Raw genomic sequence first — 26,428 nt, forward strand, 5'->3', positions numbered from 1 at the left:
GCTCTTCAGGAGTCCAATTATAGTTAAGTCATCAACATATACAATTATAATAGCAAATCCTGACTGTGATTTCCTTATAAAAACACATGGACATATTGGATTGTTTTGATATCATTCTTTCAACAAATATTCACTCAGGCGATTGTACCACATTCATCTTGATTGTTTCAATCCATATAGTGATCTCTGTAACTTTATTGAATACAATTCCCGGGAATTTGATTTATATGTTTGAGGTACATTAAACCCTTCTAGGATTCTCATATAAATATGATTATCAAGAGATCCATATAAATATGCTGTGGTTACATCCATAAGATGTATGTCCAAATTTTTATACACAGTTAGACTAATTTAATATCTTAATGTAATTACATCCACCACCGGAGAATACTCTCCTCATAATCAATACCATGTCTTTGTGAAAATCTTTTGCAACTAGTCTTGCTTTATATCTTGTGACCATATTATTTTCATTTCTTTTCCTCACAAATACTTATTTGTATCCCATAGATTTGACATCTTTTGGTGTTCGGACTACTGATCTAAAAACCTGATGTTTTGAAAATGAGTTTAATTCTAAAGGACTGTGAGGTCCAACACAGAAGCGGGATCGTTCCCAATTTCAAATTTACAGAAAAGTAAATTACAGAGAAACACAGTTAAAATTCCATAGATTTTACAGCATGCATCTAAAGGAGAATTTTAGGTTAGAAATAACTTACCCTTGAAGAACTGATTCTTCACGATAATCCTCCTCGAATAACCACGAAATCGCCTCTTGATTACGGACAAGTACAATAATCCAAAATGGTCACCATCAATAGGTAATCCACAGTATTCTTTCTAGGGGTTGAGAATTAGAAAGAGACGTTGGGAGAATCTCACACCAGACCTTATGTGATAATCTTTTGTGTAGAAGATGAAGAAGTGAAAAACGTAAAACTCCTCTTCCCACGATTGATTATGAGAGAAAGTATGGTGAGGGAGTTATAACTCCCTCCTAAATTAAATTCAAAATTTAATCTAATAAGAAATTTAGTAAATATATATATATATATATAATAACCACCTTATCATATAGTATATACTAAACTATATGTTATATCGAATATAACACATAACTTATAGTTTTTACATTGTATCAAATACAATATAACCTATAGTTTGAATTTTCTCAATCATTTATAGTATTTAATATAAATCACATATATACTAAATTTAATTATATGAATCTAATCCATATAATTATTATTTGAATCACATTCAAATATTTAATTCCTCTCAAAATAAACTTTATATTATAATGTATCAAATATATTATATTAATTATATCACATATAATTAAATTAAATTAATTATATCATATATAATCAGTTCCCTCAATTAATTTGAACAATTCAAATTAATTCAAAACTAATTCTCAATAATCCAAATTGAGCTACATAGGGGACCTTATGGACCTGTAGATTGAAGCTCCAATAGTACTTGAAAAATTAATTAAACTCTTTTAATTAAATTACTCAACATCAATTAATTGCCGGTCACTCCAATAAAGATTGATAACTGCACTCTTTGTACTATAGGTATATTTCTGTGCCTATTGGACATAACTAGTCAACAGCGTGATGACCATTCACAAAATGCTCGTAAGTACAGCTGGGCCAAAATTATTATTTTGCCCCTATAGTTACATCTAACTCTTTAAGTATCATCGATTCCTCTAATTAACAATAAGTTATAGCCCAACTATGACCAAACCTCTCTCGGGCTAAGAGAGGGTGTGACACACATTGTTCAAGCCCCAGAATCAGCCCAATTTGTCTACTTACCCCGACATTAGGGAAGGAGTGAATTTCGTTTTGTGTATCTGTGTTCCCAGCTCCCCAATTAAACGAATCCCCAAATTGGTAGACTTATTGAGTCGGCGATCTGACCACTCTTACCCATACAAATCAAAGGACTACCTTCAGAGAGAGGAGCTCACAACTCACTCAGGATTCAGGTCATGTCATCTATGGTCATCCTGATGAAATTTAAATCTCTATTATTAACGGCATTATATAATGAGACTATTCATTTCGTGGTTCGATCTTATACAAACCTCTTTGTATAGAACACCCCCACTCACATGTCTTTACACGAATGGTCAGGACTATATCATATGTATCACTTTACAACAACTGTAACATCTACAAAGCGGGTCGTATTCGTAGTGTCACCAGAATAAGGTACCCAGCCTTATCCATCTACTACAGACTATTTAGGTTATCACTTAAATATGATCCACCTGTATGTCTCTACATACATGTTTAAGTTACAGAAGATAACCTTGGATGTTAGTTTATTAGTTTTGTGGGTTAATGCTACTAAATGTCAAATAAAATACCTCCGATTTTATTAAATAAATAAACTGTTTGTACATTACAATTACAAATTACAAAACCCACGAGATTTAAGGCATTAACCTCAATAATCTCCCACTTGTCCTAAAGCTAGTGGGGTTGTACATCATAAAAGTCATATTAAAACAAAAGTACATAAAACAAGAAACTAGGGCATAAAACGCACCTAGTACAAAATCTTCCACTTGCTCTAGACTAGATGTTGCATGTCTTCTAGACCCATACTCTGCAGGTGACCCTCAAACACCTTAGCCGTAAGGGCCTTCGTAAATAGATTAACAACGTTGTATGCCAAAGCTATCAGCATGACGACTCACATCCCATTGATGCACAATCTCTCGAATAAGATGACACTTCCACTTTATGTGTTTCCCACATTTGTGACTTGTGGACTCTCGGGAATTAGCCACAACACCACTATTATCACAATAAAGGGTGATGAGCTTAAACATGTTTGGAACCACTTCTAGATTAGTCAGGAACTTTCTGAGCCACACAACTTCCTTAGTAGCTTCACAAGCTACTACATACTCAGCCTCCATAGTGGAGTTAGCAATGTACCCTTGCTTGGTGCTCCTCCAGACTACTGTTCCTCCATTAAGAGTGAACATTGATCCTGATGTAGATTTCCTAGAATCCTTATCAGTATGAAAATTAGAGTTCGTGTATGAAGGAAATCAGACTCGAGATTTCCATGAGTAGTGAAAATAAGATTATTCCAAATCACAATTATGAATGAACATCACATATTACAGTTGTATAAAAAAAAAATAGTTATGCAATTGATATAGAAGTTACAGCATGAATAACTCAAATAAACAAAGAGAAAACTCTACGAACATTTGAAGATGCGTCTCCACGCTCTTTTCTGCACGACCGCTCGAACAACAGCAACCTCGAACGCTCGATTTACATGACCGCAACACAGTACGAACACTTTGCGCTCGTCCTCAACGATCGCCTCAGCCACGGACTCCTCAGCAATAGCACGAACGACCTCCACAGCACCTCGACGGTGTCGAGTTGAGTATGACACCACCAATAAGGCTACCTTGGTATTCTCAGTGTGAGAATCCAGAGGGTGGGCTCTGTTTGGACTTGGAATATGGCAGACGAAGGAGGGAACATTGATCATGTACATGACTGGGCAAGTGGGAGATGGTGGAGACCTATCATATAGGTCGATGCCCAATCATTCAGCTAAAGCTAAGCGATCGTCTAGCAAAAGCTATGCGATCATTTAGCTCGGTCTGTCGCCTACAGACACTACACGATCGTTTACTTTGGGCAAGCGATTGTCTAGCAAAAGCTATACGATCATTTAGCTCGGTCTGTCGCCTACAGGCACTACACGATCGTTTACTTTGGGCAAGCGATTGTCTAGCAAAAGCTATACGATCTTTTAGTAAATACTGTACGATCGTTTAGCTCGCCACTGCATGATCGTTTACTTACGCCTAAGCTGTTGTTTAGTAAATTTATATTTACTTGACAACTCTCGTGAGATTCTTTTTTGCGAGAGAGAAATCTCAAAAACTTTTTAGGAAAACTTTTCAATAGTTACTAAAATTAGGAAAACCATTTTCATTTTATCTCACGGTTACCATGGAAATCCAATAATCACCCACTCAATTGGTTATTAAAGAAAAAGAATTAATTATCCAATAATTAATATTATTATAAATATCAATGATAACCAACTTATCATACTATATTTATAACCAACTTATCATACTATATTTATAACCTATTGTTTTAATATTTCATCTCTTTAAACATATAAACCATAGTTCTTTTTCTATTCTATGGTACTTAATGTAAATCTCATTTACATCAATCCTCCACTAGATGTATCTCATACATCATACCGATTATATCATATATAATCAAAATACCTCTTGTTAATTTGAACATTTCAAATCAACATCAAGAACTGATCCTCAACTGAATCCATTGAGCTACCAAGGGGACCTTATGGACCTGCAGTTCGAAGCTTCAATGGTACGTGAATAGCTAACTAAACTCTTCAGTCACGGGTCCACCATTCGTTAACTGCTAGGAACTCCACTAAAGACCGACAGTTGAACTCTCCTTACCACAGATATATTATATGTCCATCTTAACCAATCAGCAGTGCGACAACCCTTCACAGATCACTCGTAAGTATAGTTGGGCCAATAACCGTTATGTCCCTGTAGTTACATCTGTCTCCTTAAGTACCACTGATCTTTCTAATGAACATAAGTCATAGTCCTACTATGACTGAGTCTTCTCTTCCAAAGAGAAGCTGTGGCCACTATGTTCAAGTCTCGGAATCAGGCCTTAAGGGAGCAATCTCTCTACTTATCCTTGCTTCGGGAAAAGAGTGAATTCCATCTTGTGGATTGAGTTTCTAGCTCCTAGATCAGACAAGTCCCCAAAAAGGTAGGCATGTTGAGTTGGCAATCTGGCCACTCTCAGCCATACTAATCAAAGGACTGCCCTCAAAGGCAGGAGTTCCCAAAACACTCAGGATTGAGGTCGTGTCACCTATGGTCGTTTAGGTGAGATGCAAGTCTCTAGTATCAACGACGTTATATACATAGTCTAGTCATCTCGTGGTCCATGTCTTATACAAACTCTTTGTATAGGACACCCCCGCTCACACGTCTCCATATGAATGGTCAGGATTTACTATCTGTAGTAGTTTACAACACTTGCAAACATCTACAAAGCGGACCGTATCCGTAGTGTCACCAAGATCAGGTATCCTACCTTAATCCTTATACTACAGACCTATTTAGGTTATCACTTAAGGCATGATCCATTTGTATATCACATATACATGCTTAAGTTCACATAAGATAACCAAGGAACTTTTTTTATTGGATATGAGTAAATGCCAGAATTAAATAACACTTATTTATTTATCAAACAATGTGTATCTTTACAAAATAACGAGACTCCGGGAGAATTAGGACACCAATCCCAACAGTGTATCCTATAAGAATCAAATCCTTAGAACCATACACGAGCATGTAGTCCCTCGTCTCCTAAGATACTTAAGGATGTCCTTAACGGGGGTCCAGTGATTAAATCCTAGATTAGTCTAATATCTACTGACTATCCCCATTACATAGCAGATATTAGGTCTAGTACATAACATTGCATAGACAGGCTACCAACAACCAATGCATAGGGGATTCGTCCTATTTTCTCAACTTATTGAGGTGTCTTAGGACACTGTTTCTTAGAAAAAATAACTCCATGCCTGAAAGGGAGCAAACTTCTCTTGGAGTTCTGCATCGAAACTTGACAAGCATCTTGTCAATGTACGATACTTGAGATAGGGCCAACATTTTATTCTTTCGATCTCTAAAGATCTGAATACCCTGAACAAACTGCACCTCTCCCAAATATTTCATTTGGAATTGGGTCGCTAGCTAATTTTTAATTTTAGTTAGTAGACCTACATCATTCCCAATGAGTAGGATATCGTCTATATACAAAACAAGAAAGCTACTGAACTGTTGTTGATTCTCTTGTAACACAAGCTTCATCAACATTATGATCAAAACCATAAGATTTGATCGCAATATAAAATATTATATTCTAAGATCGAGAAGCTTGTTTTAATCCATAAATGGACCGATTAAGCCTGCAAACCTTTTGCTCTTGACCTTGGGTTGTGAATCCCTCAGGCTGCTCCATATATATGGTCTCCTCAAGATTGCTATTTAGAAAGCAGTCTTGACGTCCGTTTGCCAAATCTCATAGGAGGCAATGGACAGAAGTATCTGGATAGACTTCAACATGGCAACAAGTGAGAAAGACTCCTCATAGTCAACTCTCTCAACTTGGGTATAACTCTTTGCCACAAGTTTAGCCTTGAAGGTTTGTACCTTCCCATCAGCACCCCATTTTCACTTATAGATCTATTTGCAACGTATAGGTTAATGCCATCAGGTTCATCTACAAGATCCCAAACTGAATTGAAGTACATAAACTCCATTTTGAGATCCATAGCTTGGATCCATTCATCCTTGTCAACATCCTCCATTTCCTTATTGTAAGACAATGGATCCTCAACATCTTCATCAGCTATGATAGCTAGGGTTTCTGTTAAACCCATGTAACGAATAGATTGATTCATAACCCTTTCATTGATGGAGTATATCAGTAAGCAACGGAAGCAACAAGGATCAATAAACACTCTAATTCATTAATTTTGGCAGTAACTAAAGCATGCTCATATTATAACAAGAGAGTTTCAAGCCATACCTTTTTCAGTAAAAAAAAACTATCAATGGCATTAGGTTACTGCATCACCATGGTTGAAACCTTCTTCAACCTCATACTTTTTCAGTAAAAAACTATCAATGGCATTATCGATTCTCAGCCCAATCTTCTTAATTTATTGCATGACTATCATGCAAATATTATCACTGCATTTATTGCAGCTCATGCTTGGAAGATAGACTCAAATTCATGGTGGAACCATGAACATGCTACTTGAATAGAAAGTGGAAAAATCCCACTTTTGGGATTTTTTTATTTTATATTCTTTTTCAAATTTGATTTTCAAAATTAATTTCCAAAATTAATTTTCTTTTCAAAAATAAAATATTTATTAATTTTACAAAATTAATTCAATAATTAATTTTTCTAATAAAATTAATAATAATTAATTAAAAATTTTAGTTAATTCTAATTAATTTAATATCAAATATTAAATTAATTTTACACAAATCCACCTCCATATATTTAAATCATATTTAAATATTAGTTCTCCTATTCCGTTTAATTCTTAAAATTAAACATGTAATTATATCTCATATAATTACTAATTCCTTTAATTCTAATTTGAACGTTTCAAATTAACTTATCACGCTACTCTAAAGCTAATCCATTTACGAGCTAGTAGGGGGACCTTGCGGACCTTCAGATCATGAGCTCCAACGACCCGAGACTAATTGGCTAAACTCATTACACCGAATTAACCCCCATTTGTTAACTAATGGATCACTCCATTAAAGCCCATAGTTGAACTCCCCTCACTATAGATATATTATGTTCACTCGATATAACCATGGTTAGTAAGTTAACCCTTCACAGGTTGTTCGTAATAATGGTTGGGTCAAATGTCTGTTTTACCCTCGAGATTACCTTTTGTTCCTTAAATCCCACTAATCCTCTAATGAACAATTGATTTGTGATCCAATCAACAAACCGAGTCCCTCTCAGGCCAATGAGAAGGTGAGGTCCCTTGTTCAAGGCCTAGAATCAACACTTAAGGGAACAACCTCCCTACTATCCCTAAAATCGGGTAGGAGTGAATTCCTTCTTACACCCTATGTCTCCAGCTACCTACCTGGTCTCACCCCTGAAATGAAGGTTTATTGAGCCGACGTTGTTGAGCTAACCCTCACCTATGCAAATCTAAGGATAATCCCGAATAAATAGAAGTTCATAGTTAGCCCAGGATTAAGGTCAAGTTACCTAGGTCATTGCTTTGAAATAGTCAGTCTTAAACAATAAACAACGTTATAAAGTAAGAGTGATTGATTTCGTGGTCTGATCTTGTACAGACCCATTTGCACGGGACGCCACCACTCCTCATATCATAATATGTACGAATTAAGATCACTTCATTTGTAGCACTTTACAACTCTTTGTAACAACTATAGAGTAGGCCGCATCCAATAGTGTTACTAGATTAAGGCACCCAACCTTATTCATATACTATAGATCATTTTGACTATTTACTCGAACCTGATCCACTTTTATGTCTCTACATAAAGTTCAAGTACTCATGTAATAGTCATGGGTCTTTTAGGTTTATTAGATTTCTAATAAGCAATACATATATTCAATAACAACTTATTGAATTTTTAGAATAAGTTTTATTGTTTATAAACCACGAGTTTTAGGACATAAAACCCAACACTCACTATGTCGAGGCTCCCTCAATGTTTGAGGTAGATGTGACCTACTAGATGAACCAACTTTAACAACTCTTGTTGAGGTATTGAGTTCTTCAACAACTCTTGTTGAAGGTTTAGTAGTTTCACTGGAAAGTTCATTTAACACTATCTTACTCTAGGGCTTATGCTCCGTTATATGGTTCTTTTCTAAAAAGATAGTGTTTGTCGACACAAACACATTATTATCTTTAGGATCGTAGAAGTAACCACCTCTCATTCCTTTAGGGTAACCTATAAAAAGGCACAATTTTGAATGAGGTTCCAATTTCTTTGGATTTGCCTCAAGCACATTGCTAGACAACCCCAGATCCTGAAAATGACGTAAACTACCTTTACGACCATTCCATAATTCCAAAGGTGTTCGAGTAACACTTTTGGATGGAACGTAGTTCAAAGTGTAACCTTCAGTCTATACTGCATAACCCAAAACGAGTCTGGTAAGGAAGCATAACTCATCATAGACTGAACCATGTTCAACAGGGTTCAATTTCTCCTTTCTGATACACCATTCTGCTGAGGTGTACCAGGTGCTGAGAGTTGAGATACAATTATATGTTCTATCAAATAGTCTTCGAATTTTAGATCCATATACTCTCCACCTCAATCAGATCGAAATGTTTTAATTATGTTATTTAATGCATTTTCAACTTCAGCTTTGTACTTTTTGAACTTTTCAAGGGCTTCAGACTTATGTTGCATTAAATAAACATACCCATATCTGGAATAATCATCAGTAAAAGTGATGAAACATTCAAACCCTCATATTGCCTTAACATTCATCGGACCATAGAGGTTTGAATGTACAAGTTCTAAGGGTTCTTTATGAAGGAACTCTTGAACAAGAGTATCCATGAGCGGGTTCGGATCTTTCCGATTTCATTATGACTGAATTACCACACATACATTCTAACAAACAGATATGCATTATAACACTAATTATAAGCATGCTTTAATAATTAAAATACAACAGATTGAGTAAACGTACCAGTTGAAGACAATATTTACTCAATCTCAATCCAGCGGAAGCGACTCCTCTACGGTCCTTATCACCCAACAATCAGTCATCTAACAGCACCACGATCGTCTACACGAACGGCAATGCACGAACAAACAACAACTGGGGACAACACCAACACTCGAAGCCCTCGGTATTCTCGAAGTAAGAATCCAAAGAGTGGACTTTGATGGAATTAGTAGAGGGAGGAAGAAAAGACGATCTTGTAGAACGAACAAGCAAGTGGGAGATAGTAGATGACTATCGTATAGTCGGGTGCTTGTCGTTTAGGAAAAGGTACACAATCGTGTAAGTTTTACTAAGCGATCGTCTAGCAAATAGTACATGACCGTTTAGGTCTGCTCGACGCACTAAGCGATCGTTTAGAAAAGATAAGTGATCGTTTAGAAATTGCGTGCAATCGTTTAGGACGATGAGCCCTATCGTATAGGCTCTCAACGTTAAGCGATCGTGAAGTTTTCACACCGTGAGCAAATTTTTTGCATCTCTTACAAAATGAAACCAATTTTCATTTTATTCTTCAGTTACAAGAACCAAATTCAATTTTCCCACTTTCGCACGATTTCGGAGAAATTCTCGTACAATTATCTCATAACCGCCTATTTAATTAAATAATGAATATAATCATATTATATTCTTAACCTATAGTTTGATATCATATATCTACTATAGTAATTTCTCCTCTACTTGATATAAATCATATTTATATCCAATTTCCTCCAAAATAATGTATCTCATACATTTAATCAATTATATTATATATAATTAACAAGTTCAATTATATCATATATAATCAAACTACCTCTTGTCAATTTGAATATTTCAAATGGATTCTTGCCATAGGTTGGCATCTACTGAGGACAGGGCAGCTCTCATATCTTTAGGGTCTTCTTCTACATTGTAGGTCAGGAAGTCATTTTCGAAATCTTTGGAGGTTCTAGCTCTTTTGCTTCTTCTAGGTTCTGGGTTACTTTCCTCTCTATGGTTAGGATTTCTAACTAGGGTTATACTACTTGATCCAGAGCCCCCACTATTCCTTGATTTAAAGAAAAATCTATCTTCAAAGAAGTTGGCATCACTTGACTCAATGATCACTTGGTTCCCTAGATCATAGAACCTGTAGGCTTTACTATTTAAGGCATAACCTATAAAGACACACTCGTAAGCTTTACTAGCCAACTTTCTCATTTTTGGGTCAGGAATCCTTACAAAGGCTAGACAACCCCAAGTTCTAAAATAGGATAAATTTGGTTTCTTATTCTTGAGAATTTCACAAGGCGAAGTTTTGTTTTTAGATTTTGGGATTCTATTTAGGACATAACACACGGTAAGGATGATTTCACCCCACCAGTAAGACGTGACTCCTGAACTAAGTAAAATAGCAACTACTAGCTCAGCTAAAGTTCTATTTTTCCTTTCAGCTTTTCCATTCATTTCAGGAAAATAAGGTGCAGTTTTTTCGTGTATTATTCCATGTGAGTTAAAAAAACTCATTAAAACTGTCCGAGTCGTACTTGGTTCCCCTATCACTACGATGTCTTTTAACCTTTCTATTAAACTAATTCTATATTTCAGAAACAAAAAGTTTGAAGGCATCAAAAGCATCACTTTTGTTTTTCAGTTGTCGGTCTTTAATGGAGTGCTTGGCAGTTAACGGATGGTGGATCCCATGACTAAAGAGTTTAGTCAATTATTCACGTACCGTTGGAGCTTCGAGCTACAGGTCCATAAGGTCCCCTTGGTAGCTCAATGGATTTAGTTGAAGATCAATTCTTGGTGTTGATTTGAAATGTTCAAATTGACTAGAGGTATTTTGATTATATATGATATAATCGGTATGATGTATGAGAGATATCTAGTGGAGGATTGGTGTAAATGAGATTTACATTAAGTACCATGGAATAGAAAAAGAACTATGGTTTATATGTTTCATGAGATGAAATATTAAAACTATAGGTTATAAATATAGTATGATAAGTTGGTTATCATTTATGTTTATAATAATATCAATTATTGGATAATTAATTCTTTTTCTTTAATAACCAATTGAGTGGGTGGTTATTGGATTTTCATGGTAACCGTGAGTTAAAAGGAAAATTGTTTTTCCTAATTTTAGTAAGTATTAAAAGTTTTTTACAAAAGATTAAAAATAGTTTTGAGTTTTCTCTCGGCGAAAAGAAACTCACGGCGCTTGTCAAGTAAATAACGATTTACTAAGCGATAGCTTGTTTTAGTAAACGATCATGTAGTATTTTTAGGTGAAAGACATCGAGCTAAACGATGAGCTGAACGATCACATAGCTTTTGCTAGACGATCACATAGCTTTAGCTAAACGATTGGGCATTGATCTATACGATAGGTCTCCGCCATCTCCCACTTGCTTGATCGTGTACATGATTGTTCTTACCTTCTTCGTCTGCCTCATACCAAGTCAGAACAGAGCCCACCCTCTGGATTCTCACATCGAGAATACCGAGGTAGCCTTCTTGGTGGTGTCATACTCAACTCGACACCGTTGAGGTTTTGTGGAGGCCGTTCGTATTGCTGAGGAGTTCGTGACCGAAGCGGGCGCTGAGTTCGAGCGCGTGTTCGTGCAGTGTTGCGATCGTGTAGATCAAGCGTTCAAGGTTGTTGTGTTCGAGCATTCGTGCTCAAAGGAGCATGGAGACTAGTCTATAAATGTTCGTAGAGTTCTTCCTTGTTCATTTGTAGTGTTCATGTTGTAATTTCTATATTAATTGTATAACTGCATGTTTTTTATACAACTGTAATTTGGAATGATCTTATTTCCGCTACTGATGGAAATCTCGAGTTTGATTTCCTTCAATTATCACATGGAACAACCTCGTGGACAAATTTCTAGGAAAATATTTCCCGTCTAACAAGAACGGAGACATCATAGCACTCAAGCAATCTCTATCTGAATCTGTCGATGGAACGTGGATTAGATTCCAAAAGTTGGTAAGAAAGTGCCCACATCATGGACTTCCAGCATGTATCGTGATGGAGCAATTCTACATGGGCTAAACCAAGCTTCAAAGATAATGGTCAATGCATTGGCAAGAGGATCTTTTCTTAAAATGTCCATAAAAGAAACTCAAGAGATCATGGATATGATTACAAACAACAATCAGAATTGAGGTGATGAAGAACACACTTCAATCACAAAAACTGTTGCTGAAATATAAAAAATGGATACACTCGCATCCATGAGCCAACAGTTAACAACTATTAGGAATATGATTCAAAATTTTATGATGGGACCACAAAAAGTGGCAGTTATCCAAGTTGAACCTCAATCACAACCTGTTACTAAAAGGCATAAGAGCATTGGGACCTTTATTCCAACACCTACAACCTAGAATGGAGGTCACACCCGAATTTTGTATGGGTAAAATCTAGCAGCAGTGCAGATACATCTCAACAGCAAACAAGGACAACTCCACCAGGATTCCCTCAAGTGTCACAACAGTAGTCGGAAGTGTAGCCATCAGCACCTCTTCTGATAAGAGCCCTACAATGGTGGATTTACTAAAAGAATATATGGCAAGAAATGATGCCGCTCTTTATAACTTGAAGATACAAGTAGACAGCTAGCGAAAAAGATTCAACGTAGACCCCGGGGACACTACCTAGTAGCACGGAGGCACTAAATTCAAATGGAAAATAACACTGCAAAGCTATCACCCTAAGAAATGGGCTAGAATATAAAGGACCAAAGGTTTCTGGAGAGAAAGAATAGAGCCTTAAGGAAGGATCAACTGATGTAAAGTCTCAGGAAGGGATGACCCCAGCAGCCGAAGAAAAGAAAATGATGGCTGAAAAATATAAAAAGAAAGAACAAAGTAAGTTGTCAATGATTGCAAAAGAGAATAATGCAATTTCGGTGTATAAGCCGCCAATACCTTTTCCCCAGAGATTGTAAAAGATGAACTAAGATACACAATTCAAGAAGTTCTTGGACATTTTAAAGCAACTTCATATCAACATTTCACTAGTTGAGGCATTAGAGAAAATACCCAAGTATGTGAAATTTTTAAAAGACATTCTATCTAAGAAGCGAAAGCTATCAGAGTATGAAATGGTTGTGTTAACGAAGTGCTTTAATGCCTTAACTAACAGCAAGATTCCCCCAAAGCTGAAAGACCTGGTAAGCTTCACTATCCTATGTTTTATTGGAGGACAAAGTCTAAGCAGAGCACTATGAGATTTGGGAGCTAGCATTAATCTTATGTCGTATTCAATGTTTGCGCAATTAAGGATTGGGGAAGTAAAGCCGACGACTATAACTCTCCAGTCTGCCAACAGGTCCACAACTCAACCAGTAGAAAAGATCGAAGATGTTTTCGTAAAGGTTGATAAGTTTATGCTCTCTACATACTTCATAATTTTGGATTGTGAAGTAGATAGAGAAGTATCGATAATTTTGGGACGACTATTTTTAGCGACAGGAAAGACTTAATTAATGTACAGAAGGGAGAGTTGACCATTCAAGTCAATGATCAGAAGTTACTTTTAATGTGTTAAAAGCTTTAAAATTTCCAAGAGACATGGAAGAATGTTCTTTAATTGAAGAGTCCTACAGCCTAACCCCACATAAGATACATGAGTTTGTAAAAAAGGAAAGCTCGAGAGATGAGTTGGATGAGGAAATAAAGGATGTGGCAGAAGAAGTCAATTACTTACAAAATGTAGCCAACAATGCACCATAAATGCTCTTTAAGGAAGGCAACATCAAATCATCTAAACTTACAGAGGAAAATATCCAACAACCAAAATAAGATATAATGGAACCTATCAATATGCAACTCAAATCAATAGTATTCTCTCCTTTGGAAAATCCAGGTATTCCCTTTAAAAAGCTGAGCTACAAAAGTAGGATCTTTAGAAATAGAGCAAGAAAAGAGCCATAAAAGAATGAGAGAGTTTGTACCACAAGTTGAAAGGATGGGAGATAAAAGCAACTATTTAGTTCACATGATAGAACAGTCAGTTTTCAAGGTAGGGAAAGAAATAGTTTAAAAAAGATTAGACAACAAGTGAAGGCATATGGAAAAGAGGTGTTGAGCCGAGACAAAACCTTTGTCTTGGTCTAAGAGTAAGATCGAGCTCTGAATGTACAGGTACATTTTTGTTTTTTTGTTTTTTTTATTCTATTGTCTTGAAAAAACAAAGTTTTGAATTTTTATCTACTACGATAAATAAACTCTGTCTAGGCTAGTTTTGTCTAAAGAAGAGATATTTAAGTTGACCGTAAGAAACATCTCAGCCTAAAAACCTACCTTGGAATTTATTTAGTTGGTTGAACTTTCTATGTTTTCACTTGAGTGAGTAGATAAAAAAAAAAAAAGGAAAGAAAAGGTTATGCGCCTACATCAAACAAAGTGATGCGGCCGCATCAACAGGATCATGCCCACTACCCACAACATCTTTGGAATGTGTGATGCTTTTATATAGTATAAGGATGCAGCTTCCTGTTAACGTGGAGGTATCATCAATCAAGAGATGTTGAAGTGTGGCCCTAGAACGAGGGGGTGTTTGTTCTTTCCCTCTTTAGTTTGCAAGCAGTGTGAAAAGGCCAGAGTGGTGATGGATGTGGCCGATGATGACTGCAAAGTTAAGTCTATTATAGATATAACTCTGATTACGAGGTTATAAGGGAATAAGGCAGCTCGTAAGGGAAAATCTGTAAATACCCCATCCTCGGTGTCCTCTCCGTCTGTCAGGGCAACTCCATCTAGGAGTTTTGTATTGCCTTCTCTTGAAGAGGATACATTTTGTTGGGTTTTATCATTAAAACTCATAGATAGTAAATGTTATTGATTGACTGCCATCAATAAAGAGTTATAGATGTTAAATCAATAAATGTTATTGTTTGTATTGTTATCTATTTTATTTAAATAACCAAATCCAATAAACTAACATCCAAGGCTTCCTTATGAGTCTTGAATTGTATATGAAAACATACAGAGATCAATGTTCAAGATACAACCTAAAGGATCTAAAGATAATGTTGGGTACCTTATCTTGACAATATTATGGATACGGCCCACTTTGTATTTGATACAAATGTAATAATCCAACGTGTTCGTGTAGGTGACACGCGAGTAGGTGTATCCTATGCAATGAGTTTGCATAAGACTGGACCGTAAAATAGTAACCACTAGATGTAACACCGTTGACTAGTTAGGTTTCTATTTTAATAGGATGAGCTAGGCAACTTAGTTTTAATCCTAAGTATATTACGAACTCTTGTTCACGAGGATATTTTCCTTCGATTTTCATGGTGAGGGTGGTCAGTTCGCCGACCCAATATGCCTACCATTTTGGGGACAAGACCGAATGGGACCTGGGAACATAATAATACAAGATGGAATTCACTCATTCCCTCCTTGAGAGTAAGTAGATGAGTGTTTTCTTAAGTGGTGTCTCCAGGACTTGAACAAATGACCCTACCCTCTCATTGGCCCAAAAGGGGTTTTTGTTTATTGGTTGGACCATAAACAGGTTGTTCATTAGAGAAGCATTGGTACTTAAAGAGCTAGATGTAACCCAAGGGTAAAACGATAATTTGACCCAATTGGAGTTACAAACATTCATGAAGGACTAACTTGCTCCGTGGACACAGAAATATATATGTAGTGAGAAGAATGCAGCTATGATCTTTAGTAGAGTGTATCCACAGTTAACGAATATTGATTAACTTGGTTAATGAGTTTAACCAATTAATCTCATATCGTTGGAGCTTTTGATCTATTGGTCTACCAGGTCCCCTCGTTAGCTCACTAGAGGATACTTAAGAGGGATAATATGAATTGTTCAAATTAATTTAAGGAAACTATATATTAATGAGATTAATATATAATTAATTATGATTTATAATTAAATTAGAGAGCAATATGTGAATAAGATTCAAATTAATTCAAGTGAATTAATAGAGAACTTTTGCACATATACATGGGATGTATATGATAATTAAATATATACATTAAATAGGTTTAATATATAAGTAGTCATTTAATTATTGTGTAAATCAAAAATTAAATAAGTGTTATTTAATTGGGCTAATTGATTAAATAAGTGTTATTTAATTAAATGAGCTAATTAATTAAATAAACGTTATTTAATTAATTATAGAAAAGAAAAATATATTGAGAAAAATGCTTGGCTCTTCTCTATATAAAGACCTCTATGTGGCCCTTTGGTAACACACACTTTGATAGCAGAGAAACTCCGACAATACACAACTTCTTAGTATTATTGTGCAGAATTTTCTCTAAGCCATAAATCCTCTCAACTCTCCAAAATACTTTTCTTCTCTCCCTCTCCCAATAGTTGGATACCACCTATCCCTCTATTGGAATCCTAGAGAATAACAATGTAACTCTCGTGGTAATGTTCGAGATCGCTCAAGGAGTTGTTCATGATCAAGACCGTTTGGAGATTCATTCGTTAGAACCATGGAGAGGATTGTTCATGGCACTTGGGAAATCTGCAAAGATAAGAATCGTTCTAATCTTTTCCTTATTGCATGCTAATTTACGTGTTTATTCATTCTGTTTAGATTAACGATTTAGTTTATTGTAAAATTTGAATTGTGGGATGCAAGGTGATCTCACAAGAAACGCTTCTGCTGCGATGGGACTCGATCCCAGTCCCTACGCATTCGACACAGATTTTCAGATTCCTACTTTGGTACAATAGGCTACAACCTTCGCTCAGCCTCCACCCAATCAAAGAGATGTCCCTTCACCCAATACGCTTCTAGAGGGTCATGCCACCTTAGGAATAATGGACACCATAGGGTGAAGAAACTGAACTTTAATTAATCTAGGATTCAGCTACCCATGGTAACATTCGGTAGTAACTGCATAGAGCTCCTAAAGGAATCGAACACCAGAATGAATAGGTGTAGATTTCTGGTCATGCAAATTGCACTGTCTTGATGTGATGCGGCAACATCACTTTTGACATAGAGTCCAAAAGGTTGAAGCATTGTTAGCCCTAATCGATTACCATTGTTTACTATTTTTAACTTCAATTTCTACTCATTCACAACACAATTCATTATGGTTACCTTCGGTTGCATTAAATTTACAATCTTGATCAAATTAAAACTACTGCTAGTCCTATAGGTTTGATACTCAAAATACTCCGAGATTATTACTTCTTCAATAGTGTATGCTTGCAGTTAGACAACCCCTATTTGAAATATTTTACATCTCATACATTTAGTCAATCACTCGTCAATCTATTCCTGATGCTCGATGGTATTGCACCACTGCCTTGCTTGCTCCATGAGCAGTATTGTGCAGTGTTGGTAATCGTTGAGGGTATTTTGGTCATTTAATCATTTTTTGAAGCCCTGATGCTTCGATAAGTTCTTAATAGCTTCAAATTAACCCTGAACAACACATAAGGCTCCAAAAATGCATGAGTTGCTCAAGTTTCTATAAATATAGACATTTAAGCATATTAATCATTATAAACAAGTGAGATTAGTGCCACTAAAATAGCTCCTTTCATGAGTTGTTAGGTATTTAACATCTCATTATTGAATCTGATTCTGTTATTGCTATAACGGGTGTATTGGATCATCTCTCTCACAGAAATGAATTTGGGGTTTGGATCGATGAAACTCAAGCTTCCCTGCGCTTTTTCTCCTCATTTTTGTTGTTCTTCCCCTCCCCCCCGGTGGACAAATAACTTTCCTTCTTGGCTTTTATCTTTTGTTTACAATGATCTCTATACTCTGTTATTCGGTTCTCACTAAGGGTGTTCAAAAAACCTAATGACCTAAAAAACTCATCAACCAAATCTAATCTATACGATTTGGATTGGGTTATGAACTCAATTGGGTTGGGTTGGGTTTAAATAAATAAAAAAATTTATGGGTTAGGTTGGTTCATGGCAAGAGTGATAGTCGGTTCGATTTTGTCGGTTTTGAGGTCAACCGAGAACCAAACACAAACCAATCGGTTTTACAAAGAAGTGATTCAAACTAATGCCCAATAAAGAACAAAACTGTTGGATTGATTTTATTTGGATCGGTTTATTATCGGTTTGGTTCTCGGTTTTTGGCATTTTCCTTTTTTCTTTCGATTTTTATTTTTATTACCACTTTTTTTTTAATTGGTCCTTTTTGCTAATATAAAAATTGAAATTGGTTCTATTTCTTTTTTCATAAATTGAAATTTGACATTTTTTTTCTTGGCACTTTTCTAAATAAAAAACATACAATTATGTTTTTTTTCTAAACAACAAATATACATACACCATAATAATTAAAATACTAAAAGATATATACAAATGGATTGGTTTGGTTTTGACCGGCGTTTCTAATAAAAAATCAATCCAAATCAATACTTTTTATTTTCTCCAAATACAAACTAAGATATCCAATTTTATACTAAAAACCAAACCAGATCATTGGATCGGTTTGGATTGATTTGGTTTTTCGATTTTTCAGCTTATTGTTACACTCCTAATTCATGGATTCATGTAAAATAACTCAAACCAACCTGAACTGATTATTAATTTTAAAAAGTATATTGCTATTTTACTTATGCTACAATTATTTTTACATATATTTAGTTTTATTTTATTTTATATCATGATTGTTTTAGATAAAGTTATTTTCCAACAACTCCTAAAAATAATTTTTTTTTTGCACTTTGGAAGAAATTTTTTATAATACAAATTGAAATTGAGTTATTATTCTTAATTCGATATATAAAAATAATTAAATACTATGTTTTACACATTAAAACATTACTTATTTTTAGAACAAAAATTTTAATAAAGGACCTAACTAACCTGAACCAACATAACTTAAATATTTTATGGTTAGGTTGGGTTGGGTTAATTATTTAACATAAATTATTTGGGTCGAAGAAATTTATAACTCGAACAATGAGTTTAGTCTAAAAAGTGCTTCAACCCAACTCAATCCAACCAACGAACACTCTAATTCCCACATTAATAAATTTTCTTTGAAAAAAATAAAATTCAAGATTTTGATAAATTGCAAAAATATGAAAATATTGTTTTTAGAATTTTCAATATTTTTATCACAATATTAAAGAAAACATATTTAAAACACAAATCTGTCAAATGGATAATGAATACCTTTTAAAGTCAAGACCACATATAGACACATCAAAAGTTCGCGATTAAACATGCGATGATTTAATCTTATTTAAATTTGTGTCCTTGACACTGAGTTATGGATTCAACGCAACGGACTATCTTATTGCCAATATTTATTTGTACCTATATAACGCCTAATGATAAATAGAAAACATGATATTGATAAAGGACTAAAAGATCATGATTATAATTTATGGTGGTCACTTATTACCTATATAAAATTTAATATCCTATCGATTTTCATAATATCCAAATATTGTATGATCAGACAGATTATCTCATGAGATTAGTCTATATGTGCATAACTGATGTAGACACTATGAATAAAAAGGGAAAAAAAAGAGAGAAATTGTTAGAAATAGTATCTTTTAACTTTTCATCTTACAAAACTAGCACCCTCTTGAAAACTCGTTCAAATAGTTTTTTCCGATCCATCTCGATCGACATCAACCACCGAGATTTAGTTAAAAAGAATATATATAAATCTTATACCAAATATTATATATTTTCAAATTTTCTCCAAATTCGATTATCTTTACCAAATATGATATCAAAATCTTAAATACTTTTTTAATTGTTAACCCAATTTCTAATTTTCAAATAAATTTATCAATTTTTTCAAATGAATTTTTTTTAGATGGATCTCAGGTGATTAGTTTTTATGTTTAAATTTTAGAAAATATTAAATTTTTCAAAACAAAATTAGGTAAGATAGGTAAAATATATAAAATTTTGATATTGATATTAGACAAACCAATACCGAGATTTTAAATTTTCCACATTTTACCTAATATTTTTTGCAAAATTTTAAGATCAAAATGAAATCATCCATCGGCCAAAATCTAATTGATAAATTCGTTTAGAAATTTAAAAATTTTTACAATTGTGGAAACAAAAATTGGACAAAAATTACGTAAGAATTGAATATAATATTTGATAAAGATAAACAAATTTGGATAAAATTTGAAAATATATAGAATCTCGATATTAAATCTGGCGAGATGTATTAAGAAAATTCCAAAAGAACTAAAACAATCAACATTAGAAAACAATTGTTTTTCTAATTAAATCTTGATGATCGATCGAAGAGATGAATCGGAAAAAACTATTTTAACAAATTTTAAAAAAATGTCAGTTTTGTGAGATGAAAACTTAATAGTGTCATTTTTTGTAATTTTTAAAGAAGGAAAAAAAAAAGAAAGAAAAAAAAAAGCTATATAACGCAATTTTCACGTTTCGAATAGAAAGTAAAATGCCAACTAAATCATCATTAATTAAAAATGGGGCTCCCAAAATTTTATATTACTTTCTTAAAAAGAGAGAAAAAAATTGGGATTCCTATTTTAACAGTACACAAAATGCAAAAACACTCTTAATTACAAAGACCGCGTCTCCTTCTAAATGGGCCTGCTATAAGTCAACATTAGTAGTCTATTTATGTAGTTATTTGATCAATAAATACTAAATGTTAAGACAAAAATCAATCAATAAATATCGTAATTTATACAAATCTTGTATGAAAAAAAAAAAACACTCGTTTTCTTGATATAGTTTCAAAGAAGATTTCAAGAAACTGGGTCCAAAATTGTCGCTTAGATAGCCAATTCTAAATTTAGTTTTGTACTTTATTAAACATTCATGACTCTTACACTACTTATTTCAACGTATAGTCTCATTTAATGAAAGAGTTGATACTAATTCAAAAAATATTCTTTCTATTTGACGAAAACTATTAGTATTTTGTTTAAAAAGTATTCATGAATTTTTTATATTCTTATTAATATTTTAAAACTTTAAAAATGTTCAAAAATACTATTTTTGTCTATACAACTGACGAAATTTTGTTGGTATCTCGTTTAAAAATTTTCGTTAAACTTTCAAAAGTTTTATTAATATCATTAGCCTTTAAAAAAAAGTTTGAAATGTTTTTATTGTTCATATATAGATGTAAAATAATGTAAAGGAGTGAGAGGAAATAAAGGTTAAAGATATTAATAAGGGTAATTGCAATTTGTAGTATTTTTAGAAATAATAACCAAGTGTATAACATTATTTATAAAAAATGCAAATATAGACAAGTCTATCCGTGATAAACTTCTAAGACTCTTACCCATGAATATGGTCTATCAAGACTCTTACCAATAATATAGTCTATCACTGATAAACTATTTAAATTTGGTTATATTTGTAATTTTTTTATATTATGTTATATGTATTAATGCTTTGAGTCTAATGTTGTCTATATTTATAATTGTCCCAAATTAATTGTGAGAATATTTTTTAACTTTTTTTCCCTTAAGTTTAAGGATATTAAATGAAACTTTTGAAGTTCAAAATATTTTTCTAAAGAAATGGTAAATGGATTTTTTTTTTTTAAAAAAAAAAAAAAATAGTTTACAGATATGATAAAACATTCGAAAGTTTGAAAATATTTGTTTTAAGCAAAGTAAAAAGTGCATAGGCCTTTTCATTAATTTAACCTTGCCTTTTCTTTTTCTCTTTGATTCGTTTGTCTATCTTCTTTCTTAATCATTAGATAGTTATGATTAGATTGATTATAGAAAAAAAATGTTTTATAAAAAAAATATTTTTATTTGAACTATTTTGATTAAAAAAAACCGTTTAAAATATGTAGAAAATGATTTTTGGTTAAGGCCTATAGCTAACACAAAAATTTTTTAAAAAAAAAAAAAAAAAAAAAAAAAAAAAAACATTTATGATCATCGGAAACTAGTCATATTTAAAGTCATTGAAAACTAGCCATTTATAATCGTTTATAGCCATTAAAAAGTAGCCATTTATAGTCGTTGAGAACTAGCCGCTTTCTTGTCATTTTCTTTGCCCTCATCTTCTTATAAAGAAGAAAGTTTTGCAAGATCCCAAGACATTCTTTGTTTTCAAGATTTTCAACATTTACTTCTCTCTCTACTATTTTCTGAGCAGTTTTTCATCGGTTCCAACCCAGTCTTTGACGAGTGCACATAAAAGATCGGGAGTTGTGTTAACCTTGGAGAGCAACTAGCTTTGGTGATTTAGTACGGAGGTCGCGCTGATCTTGCTTTCAAGGCCGTGGGTTTATCCACGGCACAACGATCGACATTTGGTTCCAACAAATACTTTAAAAGTGTTTCAAAACCTATTTTGATGGGTTACTAAATACTTTGTTTTTTTTCTTAAATGACTTATTTTTAAAATTAAACACTTAAAAAATTAAACCAAACACACCTTATATTTGATCATTTTTCAAGATATAGTACATTTTTAATTGTAGTTCTTGAATTTTCACACATTCAAATTAGTGTACCAAACTATTTAATTAATCATCATGTCATGCAACTCCATCAAACTTTCAATATATATAAATGTCATGTATCGAATTCAAGTTAGAAACTTATCGTATATAAATCTAATTTAAATTTTAAGGTGGTACTAAAGTATTTCGAAAACAACAAAAAGTCCTAAATTAGTGAAGTACGTATAAGCAAACTTTCAAATATCCAATTCAATAAATAATCCTTTCGAAATACAAACAAAACAAGGGTTTAAATTTTAAATTACTTTAAACCACTCATGAACAACACAAATGGTTACAATTACATATTCAAATTTACGGAATTATTTTATTATATACCGATGACTGACAATATATCAATAGTAATTAGTACTAAATTCATTTACAGTGATTTTGTAATATTTAACAACCACATGTAATTATTCGAATTGAAAGTTCACTAAATCAATTGTCATAAATTCAGTTATCCTATATCGAAAAAATTTAAGAAAGTCATGACCTCCAAACACGGTAAAAAAAGTATGTCTTTAGTTTCAAATTACTGCACTTAGGAATTAGGTGTGTTACTCTAGTTAAATTTTCTTTTGCATTCTAGTTTGAGAATGGGAAAAAGATGTGGATGGTCATGATTTTGTAAGTTTGGGAGAAATTTTTGTGCGATTGTTATAATTTTTTCGTGTTTTTTCTTCGGTTTTAAGTTTTCCTCTTGTGTTGTCAGTTTTTGTTGTTTTTTTTTAAAAAAATTCCTATGGGATGTTTTTCCAACAATAAATCTTTATTAATAGTGATTTTTTCAATTTTAGTCAAATATTTAAAAGTTAAAATAAAGTATGTAACTTGAAATTCCTCCCCCCTTTTTAAAATACAAGTATTTAAGAAATAAATCCATCTATTTGACGTAATTATTTATTGGCCCTAACAACTTTGAACAATTCTTACTTGCAACCCCATGATTTTAGGCCCCGTTTTCCAACACAATGCATGTGTCCTTTTTCCGTATAAATCATTAGTTAACGAAGGACAATCATAATGCTTGAGCTGGAAGCCTCTAGAAGCTTGGATTTTCCCCTTTCAAGTTAACCTTATTAAAATAAATAAATTTGTCAAATACTTATGATATAGTGATCACTGTTATTATATATTTAATACGAGAATTGGAGATCCAACTTCTAACTTTAACAAAGATATTATACGTCAATTATCATTAAGCTATATTTATTTTAATAAAAAAAATATTGTGTTTTATTAGATAGTTACTTTTTAATTTAAATTATATGTCTAATAGGTTCATACATTTTATAAAACGTCAAATGTGACACAAATCTACTGTATGTAGAATTGAAGTTCCATTGACCTACTAGACACTTTTAAACTTTAGATACAAAATTTAAATTACATGGAATTATTATTAGATAATTTTAAGGGATAGTTTGTTTTTTGAAAATGTAGATAACTAAAATCTTTAAATGATTTCTAAAAATATAAATATCTAGCATCTTTAGATAATCATGTTTGTTATGTAATGATTATTTTTAAAGATATTTGGAAATATTTAGATGACTAAATTTGTTTAGTAGAATTTCTATTCGAAAAACGTCAATATCTCGTTTTCATACAAATATTGAAAAAAATATCGATAAAATATTAATATGAATGGATATTTTCGAAAAAAATTATATAAAAAAGTAATTACTTAGTAAATAAATATTTTGTATTTATTATTGAATTAACATACTTATTATTTATATTGTATTGGTAGTAGTGTATCATTATGTTGATATGGAAAATATAAGAAATTGATACAGTAAAATAGAAACGATGAGAACACCGGCAAGAGGGGCACACAGTAGTGTGTGCGTTTTATTGACTTTAGAATAAGGCTTAGCACTTGGAAGTGGGAGATAAATTAGTATAAACTTGTAATAATATCCAATCTCAAAGTTAAAAGAATTTTAATTTTCTCATCTCACATATTTGTTTTTAACGGTTTAACTTTATTTTATTTTGACTTCTAAAATTTTAAATTTTATTTATGATCTGACTTTTAACAAATTAATGACATCAAATTTGAGTAGGATTTATTTTGTTTTTATAAAACTAATGATATCATTTAGCATTTATACTAATATGTTAATACGAGTAGTCAAAGTGAGCATATCTTAATTGACATATAAATGTGTTGAAGAATCAGAGATTTGAAGCTCGAACTACTTACTCTTTATTGTAATACTAAAGAAAAATAAAAATACACTTTCAATCTTGAAATTTGAGATTAGAGTTTAAAAAATAATATATAAAATATTGCCAATGTAACATACTTTGTCATTAATAGAGTAAAAATAAAAAGAGAAAAAAAAAAGTCACATCACACTATACATGAATGATATAAAAACACATAAATATTGCTAAGTCGTTTAAAAACTTGTCAATATAACCGTCACATTACTTTGTCATAATGAGTATAGTCCAGTGATTGTTGACATATATTAGTTCTATTGAGATTGAAATTCCAATTTTAGACTTCAACTTGTTGTATTAATTCATGGTTCTTTTTATGTCAATTAAAATTTAAAATTTAAAAGATGTGAGCATAAATTATGTTTATATAATAGGGTAAATTAAAAGAACGTAGATATCTAATTTTAGGAGATTTTCTTTTATTGTATTTACCTAGTTTTATAAATTATGTTTATGTGATATATTTATGTAATATGTTTATCTAATTCTAGGGATTTCTAAGCATAAATTATGCTTTTAATAAGGTAAATCAGGAGAAATCTTATTACAATTTACGTTCACAAAAAATTTAAGCGGAACTCTTAAAATTTTAAAGATCAATTTTTTGGAAAAAGAAAATTCCATACACAAAAACAAACGTGGATAACAAATAATAATCAATAATGCTATTTGTACTTTTGAAAAGGAAAAGGGAAAAAGAAAAGGAAAAAAAAGTCAATTAAAGCACCGTCTTTTTTGGGCATTGCACCAAATCACAGCGCATATCTCATTGCATAGCCACTAGTGATAACGTATGATCTTTCTAGATTTTATTTTATTATAACTATCTCTTTGTTTGTTTGTTTGTTTTTTTTTTTTTTATAAATAGATATTTACACCTAGATTTGTTTGGGGAGAAGATAAAAAAAAAAAAAAAAAAAAACAGAGTACAACCAAACCTCCTTATCACAAATAATGAGAATGATGTCTGGAAAAACATCTTTCCATATCAAAGAGCAACCCTTAAAAAATATCAAAGTTGTCAAAATATGAACTGCTTTGTTCTCCTTACGAGGGATATAACAAAAATAAGAGCCATTAGACATAACAAAAACGAAGGGATGTTTTAGGTGTGGCAAACCATGATACATCAAACGCGATTGTCAGGTAAAGGTGGTGTATCATTATTGTGGAAAAATTGGTCATATTAGACCAAATTGTCATGTGGATCTCAAAGAAGTAAAAGCAAATGTTGTATAGGAAAGTAACAAATCTGAGCAAATTAAATGGGAATAATGCTTATCAATTGAAGCTATTGATAACCCATTAATAATCTGCATGTTAATGTTTCAATAGATTACAATACAGGTTGAATTGTTGATTTTG

This window comes from Benincasa hispida, chromosome 7 (assembly GCF_027475165.1).
Source record: "Benincasa hispida cultivar pf3 chromosome 7, pf3_genome.v1.1, whole genome shotgun sequence".
Taxonomy (NCBI): domain Eukaryota; kingdom Viridiplantae; phylum Streptophyta; class Magnoliopsida; order Cucurbitales; family Cucurbitaceae; genus Benincasa; species Benincasa hispida.